General features: G+C 39.0%; 1 long non-coding RNA gene across 1 annotated transcript; it reads right to left on the reverse strand.

Annotated features, from left to right (window-relative positions):
* Positions 1-4,233: 4,233 nt before the first annotated feature.
* LOC121869860 lies at positions 4,234-8,232 on the reverse strand. Its single transcript, XR_006089601.1, has 3 exons — positions 7,891-8,232; positions 4,538-4,636; positions 4,234-4,335 (listed from the first exon to the last, which is right to left on the reverse strand). It is a non-coding gene; the product is annotated as an uncharacterized LOC121869860 (long non-coding RNA).
* Between the last annotated feature and the right edge of the window lie 2,705 nt (positions 8,233-10,937).

A 10,937-nucleotide genomic window follows, 5' to 3' on the forward strand; every position in this document is an offset into this window, starting at 1 on the left:
TACCCTTCTGGGAGAAACTTTTCCCACATTCCTCACATTCAAACTCCTTCACACCATTGTGTCCAAGAATGTGTCTATTGAGAGTACCCTTCTGGGAGAAACATTTTCCACATTCCTCACATTTAAACTCCTTCACACCAAAGTGTCCAAGAATGTGTATCTTGAGAGTACTCTTTAGTGCAAAATGTTTCCCACATTCAAACTCCTTCACACCATTGTGTACAAGAATGTGTCTTTTGAGATGACCCTTCTTGGAGAAACATTTCCCACATTCATCACATTCAAACTCCATCACACCAAAGTGTCCAAGAATGTGTATCTTGAGAGTTCTCTTTAGTGCAAAATGTTTCCCACATTCAAACTCCTTCACACCATTGTGTCCAAGAATGTGTCTATTGAGAGTACCCTTCTGGGAGAAACATTTCCCACATTCCTCACATTTAAACTTCTTTATACTGTACCATTGTATCCAAGAATGTGTCTATTGAGAGTACCCTTCTGGGAGAAACATTTCCCACATTCCTCACATTTAAACTTCTTTATACCATTGTGTCCAAGAATGCGTCTATTGAGAGTACTCTTCTGGGAGAAACATTTCCCACATTCCTCACATTCAAACTCCTTCACACCATTGTGTCCAAGAATGTGTGTCTTGAGAGTACTCTTCCGGGAGAAACATTTCCCACATTCCTCACACTCAAACTCCTTCACACCATTGTGTCCAAGTAAATGTTTCTGAAGAGTAGACTTGAAGCCAAACTGTTTGCCACATTCCTCACAGGAGAACTTTTTATCTCTGCCTGACATTGTGATCTTCTACTTAGTTACACTTGGTCTTGAGATGTGACATCACAAAATCTGAAACAAAATATTTTGCCTTAGATAATATTCTTATAAAAGTACAATTTATAAATGAAAATTACAAGTGACTAAATAAATTTGTGTAAAATAAGAGTAAAAATAAAATAAAAATATAAAATAAAAAGGTTATAATAATCTACACCACGAAGATGCCGGAAAACCAGCTTTTTGAAGTGAGACAGATTGTATGAGTATGGAAACACAGAAGAAGGCAGAGCATTCAACAGTGTGAGGAAAGAAGGATGTACTATAATGGGTTATTATAGTGTGACATCCACACAGACACAGTTTGGCTGTGTGAGTAAAGAAGGATGTACTACAACGGGTTATTATAGTGTGACCCACATCCACACAGACACAGTTTGTCTGTGTGAGTAAAGAAGGATGTACTATAATGGGTTATTAAAGTGTGACCCACATCCACACAGACACAGTTTGTCTGTGTGAGAAAAGAAGGATGTACTATAATGGGTTATTATAGTGTGACCCACATCCACACAGACACAATTTGGCTGTGTGAGTAAAGAAGGATGTACTATAATGGGTTATTATAGTGTGACCCACATCCACACAGACACAATTTGGCTGTGTGAGTAAAGAAGGATGTACTATAATGGGTTATTATAGTGTGACCCACATCCACACAGACACAGTTTGGCTGTGTGAGTAAAGAAGGATGTACTATAACGGGTTATTATAATGTGACCCATATCCACACAGACACAGTTTGGCTGTGTGAGTAAAGAAAGATGTACTATAACGGGTTATTATAGTGTGACCCACATCCACACAGACACAGTTAGGCTGTGTGAGTAAAGAAGGATGTACTATAATGGGTTATTATAGTGTGACCCACATCCGCACAGACACAGTTTGGCTATGTGAGTAAAGAAGGATGTACTATAATGGATTATTATAGTGTGACCCACATCCACACAGACACAGTTTGGCTGTGTGAGTAAAGAAGGATGTACTATAACGGGTTATTATAATGTGACCCATATCCACACAGACACAGTTTGGCTGTGTGAGTAAAGAAGGATGTACTATAACGGGTTATTATAGTGTGACCCACATCCACACAGACACAGTTTGGCTGTGTGAGTAAAGAAGGATGTACTATAAAGGGTTATTATAGTGTGACCCACATCCACACAGACACAGTTTGGCTGTATGAGTAAAGAAGGATGTACTATAACGGGTTATTATAGTGTGACCCACATCCACACAGACACAGTTTGGCTGTGTGAGTAAAGAAGGATGTACTATAATGGGTTATTATAGTGTGACCCACATCCACACAGACACAGTTTGGCTGTGTGAATAAAGAAGGATGTACTATAATGGGTTATTATAGTGTGCCCCACATCCACACAGACACAGTTTGGCTGTGTGAGTAAAGAAGGATGTACTATAATGGGTTATTACAGTGTAACCGATGTGCCTCCAACTCGGCCCATCAAATACCAACTCGGACCATCTCGGATAACCAACCTTTAACTCAAACATTCTAATGTCTGTTTATATCATCGACATAACATAAAACATTTATTACGTTTACCACAAGGGAGGGAGGAAGGCCCACAAATTAACATTTACTCACAAAATTAACAACAATAAACAAGACGGCCACCTTGGTTGATGTTGACTTGCTACACCTTGTCCGATTCTCTCTCTTATCTTTCAGTAGCTACAAGTTTTCATTATTAACACTATAATAAAAGTATTTTATTAATAAATATTACATAATACAAATAAATTATACTTTCATTATAATGTTTTATTATTGATTAAATTCCCGCTAATAGATATATATTAATATTAAACTAAACTTAAGACAATGGCTGGAGAACCGAATAGCTTGACAACATTTACAACTTTACTAAAATAAATTTAAACAATAGCATTTTGTGTTGAACTATTTTAAGTTTATTTATTAATATTTTATTAATATATAACACTACAGTATATAGATTCAGTTAACGAACGACTCCGTGGAACCAATTGTGTCGGTTAATGGAGGGACCATTGAAGATATTTTAGCGACCCTCCCTGGTGACAACCTTAACCTGACGTGGGTCAACACTCCATTATCCACCTATATGAACCTTTATTAATGTGGAACAAGTCCATTATAAGAACAATTCACTGAACAATACTCACGGCAGTAGGTATGACCTGTAATATTAGATCACTAACTTGAACTATCATCATTATTGTTGTTGAATGTTCCTAGAAGTACAATAATTATTTACCTATTATACAGTACAGCATTAATTTATGCCAAGATTGATGCCAAAAAAACTATATTTAAGTATAACTTAACCCAAATAAAATACCCCATTTGTTTGAAAGTTTCCTGGCTTTTCCATGCAGTCGATACCCCAATACAGTCAGTTCTGCTATAACGCGTTAGTTGCATTCTTGTTAAACATCGTGTTATAGAAAATTGCGAAATAGAAATAACAGGGCTTATGGAGAAAATAGGGTTAGGTGCAGATTACTCGAAATCGAAAAAAATTTAGTAGTTAGCCTAACACAAAGGATAGCACAGTCTAATTAAATGTTACCTTCATATCTAATAATGAAATCATACAGTAAATGTTACACTTTACCTTGAAAAAATCTGAATATAACTTGATGGGCGATAAGGGTGATTTTGAGGTTGATAACATCGAGCTTCTCTTCAAGTGTTATAGCCTTTCTTTTACGATCATCACCAGGAATGCGATCACCAGAACGCTTCTTGGAGATATTCTTCTTTACCATATTCACAGTTAATACCACAAAATTGGAGAAATAGTAAGCAAAAATCGCGTTAGAGCAAACAAGTGTTCGCGTAATACAAATATGGTTCTTTTATTCATAAATCGCGTTAGAGCCAATTCGAGTTGTCAAAACACTCGTTACAGCAGAACTCACTGTAGTCCATATTATTTTTAAAACGTATATGAAGGCCTTTTAAAATATACGGGCAAAGCCTAAGTAATCTACTTTAAATATCTAATTGTTTCAAAAAGTCATTAACACAATAACTAATTTGTGAACCTAGATATAAAATCAGGTAAAGTAGTACCCTGTACCTTTGTAGGATATTTAAACTATTTTTCTACCCCCAAGTGCTGAAGACAAAGGTATTAGGTCAGGCATATTTGACAAATATTTTTACGTGAAACTAACTTCATCCAGTAAAGATGGTCAACATATTTAAGACCATCCATAAAGGCTTTTAAAACTTACGGGCACAGCGTAATCTACTTAAAATATCTAATTATTTCAAAGGTCTTTAACACAATTACTTGAATTTTTAAACGGTGATCCCAGATCCTTAATAAAAACTAAAACCACAAAGATATACACTGTACTGTACCTTATGTTATAGCAGAGAGCTTCCAATGTGGCGCAGCAAGAGACCCGTTAACCAAAACAAACCTTCGTCGTGTGGCCCATATCTTACATGTTCACGTCACCGTCCTAGAATGAATAACATTTTGACAACTAATAATTTAAATACTCTGGGCAGTAATATTATATAATATGTATACAGTAGTGTACAGTATTATATTATACAGGAACTCATTAAATCTTCAAACATTTAAATACAATATTATGGTTAAATTAAGAAATTCCATAAAACTTTTTAAAGAGAATAATGAAACACTTTAGAAAATCTTACCTCGACGAATGACATGAGGAACTTAATTAACCACGATCAGCGAGGCAGCAATATGGTAGTTGTCTTAACACTACAGTAACAACCAATTGCAGCAGTAAACTGTAAACAAAATAACACTGTTACTCTTTTTGTAGAAACTCAGATAATTTTTTGTTCCAACATGTTGGAGACGAAACAACCTTGTAAAAGATTGCCAACACGGTTTTATGCCGGGGCGCTCGTGCTTAACACAATTGCTCAAGGTACTGGATATTTGGCCCCATATTCTGGAACAGGTGGTAATATCGACAATATTTACCTAGATTTTGCCAAGGCTTTCGACAGTGTACTCCAGGAAAGACTGAAAATCAAACTGGAAGGGTACAGAATTCGAGGAAATGTCCTAGCGTGGATAGAAGACTTTCTACATGACCGCAAGCAGTGTGTGGTGATTACTGGTACAAAATCGTCATCCGTACCCGTCACAAGCGGGGTACCACAGGGCAGTGTATTGGGCCCGCTGTTGTTTGTTTGTTTCATAATGACATGCCTGACGTTGTACACTCCTCCATACAAATGTTTGTCGATGACGCCAAGTTATTTCGGGAAATCAGGAACCAAGCAGACTGTGAAGAGCTGCACAAGGACCACAAGTTAACTCTGGTCAACAACTTTCTTAATACCACTTACTAGTCACTAATGGATAACACCTGGTAAATTCACAAGTTATATCCCACTGCCATAAGGGTTTACTAATCTATAAATGCCGACATTGTGAAGCGTCTTGCGATTTTTCCTTTCCCAGAGAATTAAAATACCATCGAAGACATGATTTGGTTAGGTTAGGTTTGAATACCACCAAATTGTTATTTTCCCCGAGAATTAAAACCTCACCATCGGACACACGATTTGGCTAGGTTAGGATCCCACCAAACACAGTGACAAAAATGTAAATTTCTTGTCAAAAAATAAACTGCAACTTTATAGTAAAGTTCCCAAAATGTCTCAAAAGCTAATATTTTACTACAAACTGTAATTTAACCACAAATAAAAAGTACCACATTCTTATAACCAAATTTTTTTACTTCAATTAAAGAAAAAAATCTTTCCCAAAATAAATATGACCCAAAATCCCACCTTGGTTAATATATAGGACTAACCCGCCATAGTGCCGATGCTGCTGTATCATCTCACGTCCAGAAAATGTCTCAAATATCACCGTATAGTAAGTTTTTTCTGTTTAATATACCGGGGAAGTTAGGTTAGGTAGGTTTGTTTGGTTAGGTCTGTCCTTCATAACCACAAATGTTAAGTAGCGTTTATTTAAAAAACATCCATTTACTAACATTACCACAAACAATGGCCACTATAATATAACAAAAGTAACTTGACAAAATTATCATAAAATTATCCTAAAAGTAATAAACTACAGAAAAGTAACAATTCCCAAACGTAAAGTGAAGTAAACTCCACAAGTAACAAAACTTTTCAAACGTAGAAGTAACAAACTCCACAAGTAACAAACTTACCAAACATAAAAGTAACAAATACTCAACAGGAAAGTAATACAATACCTCAAACTATCAAACTATTTCCTTAACATTGTTCCATTGACAATTTCCTCCAGTAGTTTACATTAATAAGCAGCAGCAGTTATTGGTCCACTTGCCTTCACCGTCTACCTGTTAATTAATACCTACACCACACACCTGCACCATAAACACACTATATACCTGCACCATATACCTACACCACACACCTGCACCATAAACACACTATATACCTGCACCACAAAAACACAATATCCCTGCACCATATACCTACACCACACACCTGCACCACAAACACACTATATACCTGCACCATAAACACACTATATACCTGCACCATATACCTACACCACACACCTGCACCATAAACACACTATATACCTGCACCACAAACACACACTATACCTGCACCATATACCTACACCACACACCTGCACCATAAACACACTATATACCTGCACACAAACACAATATACCCCTGCACCATATACCTACACACCTGCACACAAACACACTATATACCTGCACCATAAACACACTATACCTACCATATGCCTACACACCACACACCTGCACCATATACCTACTACACCACACACCTGCTATAAACACACACTATGCCTGCACCATAAACACACTATATACATACCATATACCTACACCACACACACCTGCACCATAAACACACTATATACCTGCACCATAAACAAACTATATGCCTGCACCATACACACACCACAAAACACACACAATATATCTGCACCATATGCCTACACCACACACACACACAAACACACAATATACCTGCCATATACCTACACACACACACCTGCACCACAAACACTATATACCTGCCATAAACACACTATATACCTGCACCTGGCTTTATACACCACACAAACCTACACACACACTGCACAACACACACTAAACCTGCACCATATACCTACACCACACACCTGCACACACAAACAACTATATACACCTGCACCATAAACACACTATATACCAGCACCATATACCTACACCACACACCTGCCACAAACACACACTATACCTGCACCATATACCTACACCACACACCTGCACCACAAACATACAATATACCTGCACCATATACCTACACCACACACCTGCACCATAAACACACTATATACCTGCACCATATGCCTACACCGCACCTAGTTAGTCCCAGATGGGCCTAGTTGGGCCCAGATGGGCCTAGTTAGTCCCAGATGGGCCTAGTTGGGCCCAGATGGGCCTAGTTGGGCCCAGATGGACCTAGTTGGTCCCAGATGGGCCTAGTTGGTCCCAGATGGGCCTAGTTGGTCCCAGATGGGCCTAGTTGGTCCCAGATGGGCCTAGTTGGTCCCAGATGGGCCTAGTTGGTCCCAGATGGACCTAGTTGGTCCCAGATGGGCCTAGTTGGTCCCAGATGGGCCTAGTTGGTCCCAGATGGACCTAGTTGGTCCCAGATGGACCTAGTTGGTCCCAGATGGGCCTAGTTGGTCCCAGATGGGCCTAGTTGGTCCCAGGTGGGCCTAGTTGGTCCCAGATGGGCCTAGTTGGTCCCAGATGGGCCTAGTTGGTCCCAGATGGACCTAGTTGGTCCCAGATGGGCCTAGTTGGTCCCAGATGGGCCTAGTTCAACCAGTGTGACCGACAACCACAGAGATGGCTGGATAGCTTCAACCATAGGTTGGATGTTTATATGAGCAATAGGGGCTGGGTGGACTGCCCAGTATGGCCCGCTGTAGTTTCCTCCATTCTTATGTTCTACTGTACTGTGTCTAGTTAACACGGCCATACATAATGTTAACTTACCACGAGGGAGGGAGGAAGGCCCACAAATTAACATTTACTAACAAAATTAACAACAATAAACAAGACGTCCACCTTGGTTGATGTTGACACGCTACACCTTGTCCGATTCTCTCTCTTATCTTTCAGTAACTACAAGTTTTCATTATTAACACTATAATAAAGTATTTTATTTATACATTTTACATAATATAAATAAATTATACATTACTTAATGTTCTATTATTGACTAAACTCCCGCTAATAGATATAAATTAATATTAAACTAAACTTAAGTCAATGGCTGGAGAACCGAATAACTTGACAACATTTACAAATACACTAAAATAAATTTAAACAATAACATTTATTATTTAACTATTTAAACAATAACATTTATTGTTTATCTATTTTAAGATTATTTATTAATATTTTATTAATATATAACACTATATATAAGCTTACGACACCATAATAAACTCGCTATTTTAACTATTCATAATATTATTAACGGTAACTATTAGTCTAAAACTACACAATTATTCAGCAACAATTATTAAACAACAATTACCTATAATATAAAACGTAAATAATGATCAACTACCAATTATATCATTATCAAGTCCATCTTGAATGATGAGTACCTCTCACTATCATGTCCTGTTGGCTTGAGACACACCTGAGAAGAGTGTTTGAGTACGTCTCACTATCATGTCCTGTTGGCCTGAGACACACCTGAGAAGGGTGTTTGAGTACGTCTCACTATCATGTCCTGTTGGCCTGAGACACACCTGAGAAGGGTGTTTGAGTACCTCTCACTATCATGTCCTGTTGGCCTGAGACACACCTGAGAAGGGTGTTTGAGTACCTCTCACTATCATGTCCTGTTGGCCTGAAACACACCTCAGAAGGGTGTTTGAGTACCTCTCACTATCATGTCCTGTTGGCCTGAGACACACCTGAGAAGGGTGTTTGAGTATCTTTCACTATTATGTCCTGTTGGCCTGAGACACACCTGAGAAGGGTTTGAGTACCTCTCACTATCATGTCCTGTTGGCCTGAGACACACCTGAGAAGGGTGTTTGACTACCTCTCACTATCATGTCCTGTTGGCCTGAGACACACCTGAGAAGGGTGTTTGAGTACCTCTCACTATCATGTCCTGTTGGCCTGAGACACAGCTGAGAAGGGTGTTTGAGTACCTTTCACTATCATGTCCTGTTGGCCTGAGACACACAAGAGAAGTGTGTTTGAGTACCTCTCACTATCATGTCCTGTTGGCCTGAGACACACCTGAGAAGGGTTTGAGTACCTCTCACTATCATGTCCTGTTGGCCTAGAGACACACCTGAGAAGGGTTTGAGTGCCTCTCCTCATCTCATGTCCTGTTGGCCTAGACACACCTGAAAAGGGTATTTGAGTACCTCTCACTATCATGTCCTGTTGGCCTGAGACACAGCTGAGAAGGGTGTTTTGAGTACCTCTCACTATCATGTCCTGTTGGCCTGAGACACACCTGAGAAGGGTGTTTGAGTACCTTTCACTATCATGTCCTGTTGGCCTGAGACACACAAGAGAAGAGTGTTTGAGTACTTCTCACTATCATGTCCTGTTGGCCTGAGACACACCTGAGAAGGGTTTGAGTACCTCTCACTATCATGTCCTGTTGGCCTCAGACACACCTGAGAAGAGTGTTTGAATACCTCTCACTATCATGTCCTGTTGGCCTGAGACACACCTGAGAAGAGTGTTTGAATACCTCTCACTATCATGTCCTGTTGAACACATGTTCTACAATATTGGGGTTGTAATAAAGTATTCAGCAATAGTTTAAATACTTATATCTCATTCTGTAAGATATTTATGTTTGGGGAACATCATGGCCAAGTGTATACAGTTATACTGCCCTTTAATTGGTCACTTAATACTAGGGTTTACTTCTTAACTTAGGGTCGCTGCCACCAGACCGCAGGACAGTATGTGTAGTTGTTCTTTGGGGAGCTGGCAAAGAAGTCTAGCAGTGAGAGTTTGGTCCAGCAGTGTCAGATTAGTCTAGCAGTGTGAGTTTAGTCTAGCAGTGTGAGTTTAGTCTAGCAGTGTAAGTTTGGCTAGCAGTGTGAGTTTAGTCTAGCACTGTAAGTTTAGTCTAGCAGTGTGAGTTTGGTCTAGCAGTGTGAGTTTAGTCTAACAGTGTGAGTTTAGTCTAACAGTGTGAGTTTAGTCTAGCAGTGTGAGTTTGTTCAAACAGTGTGAGTTTAGTCTAACAGTGTGAATTTACTCATACAGTGTGAATTTAGTCTAGCAGTGTGAGTTTAGTCTAGCAGTGTGAGTTTAGTCTAGTAGTGTGAGTTTAGTCTAGCAGTATGAGCTTAGTCTAATAGTGTGAGTTTAGTCTAACAGTGTGAGTTTAGTCTAGCAGTGTGAGTTTAGTCTAACAGCAGTGTGAGTTTAGTCTAGCAGTGTGAGTTTAGTCCAGCAGTGGGAGTTTAGTCTACTGAAGCAGTGTGAGTTTAGTCTACTGAAGCAGTGTGAGTTTAGTCTAGCAGTGTGAGTTTAGTCTACTGAAGCAGTGTGAGTTTAGTCTACTGAAGCAGTGTGAGTTTAGTCTACTGTAGGAGTGTGAGTTTAGTCTAGCAGTGTGAGTTTAGTCTACTGAAGTAGTGTGAGTTTAGTCTACTGAAGTAGTGAGAGTTAAGTCTAGCAGTGTGAGTTTAGTTTACTGAGCAGTGTGAGTTTAGTCTACTGAAGCAGTGTGAGTTTAGTCTACTGAAGCAGTGTGAGTTTAGTCTACTGAAGCAGTGTGAGTTTAGTCTACTGAAGCAGTGTGAGTTTAGTCTACTGAAGCAGTGTGAGTTTAGTCTAGCTGTATGAGTTTAGTCTAGCAGTGTGAGTTTAGTCTAGCAGTGTGAGTTTAGTCTAGTAGTTTAAGTTTAGTCTAGCAGTGTGAGTTAAGTCTAGCAGTGTGAGTTTAGTCTAGCAGTGTGAGTTTAGTCTAGTAGTTTAAGTTTAGTCTAGCAGTGTGAGTTAAGTCTAGCAGTGTGAGTTTAGTCTAGCAGTGTGAGTTTAGTCTA

Source organism: Homarus americanus, unplaced genomic scaffold (genome assembly GCF_018991925.1).
Source record: "Homarus americanus isolate GMGI-L3 unplaced genomic scaffold, GMGI_Hamer_2.0 scaffold41588, whole genome shotgun sequence".
Taxonomy (NCBI): Eukaryota; Metazoa; Arthropoda; class Malacostraca; order Decapoda; family Nephropidae; genus Homarus; species Homarus americanus.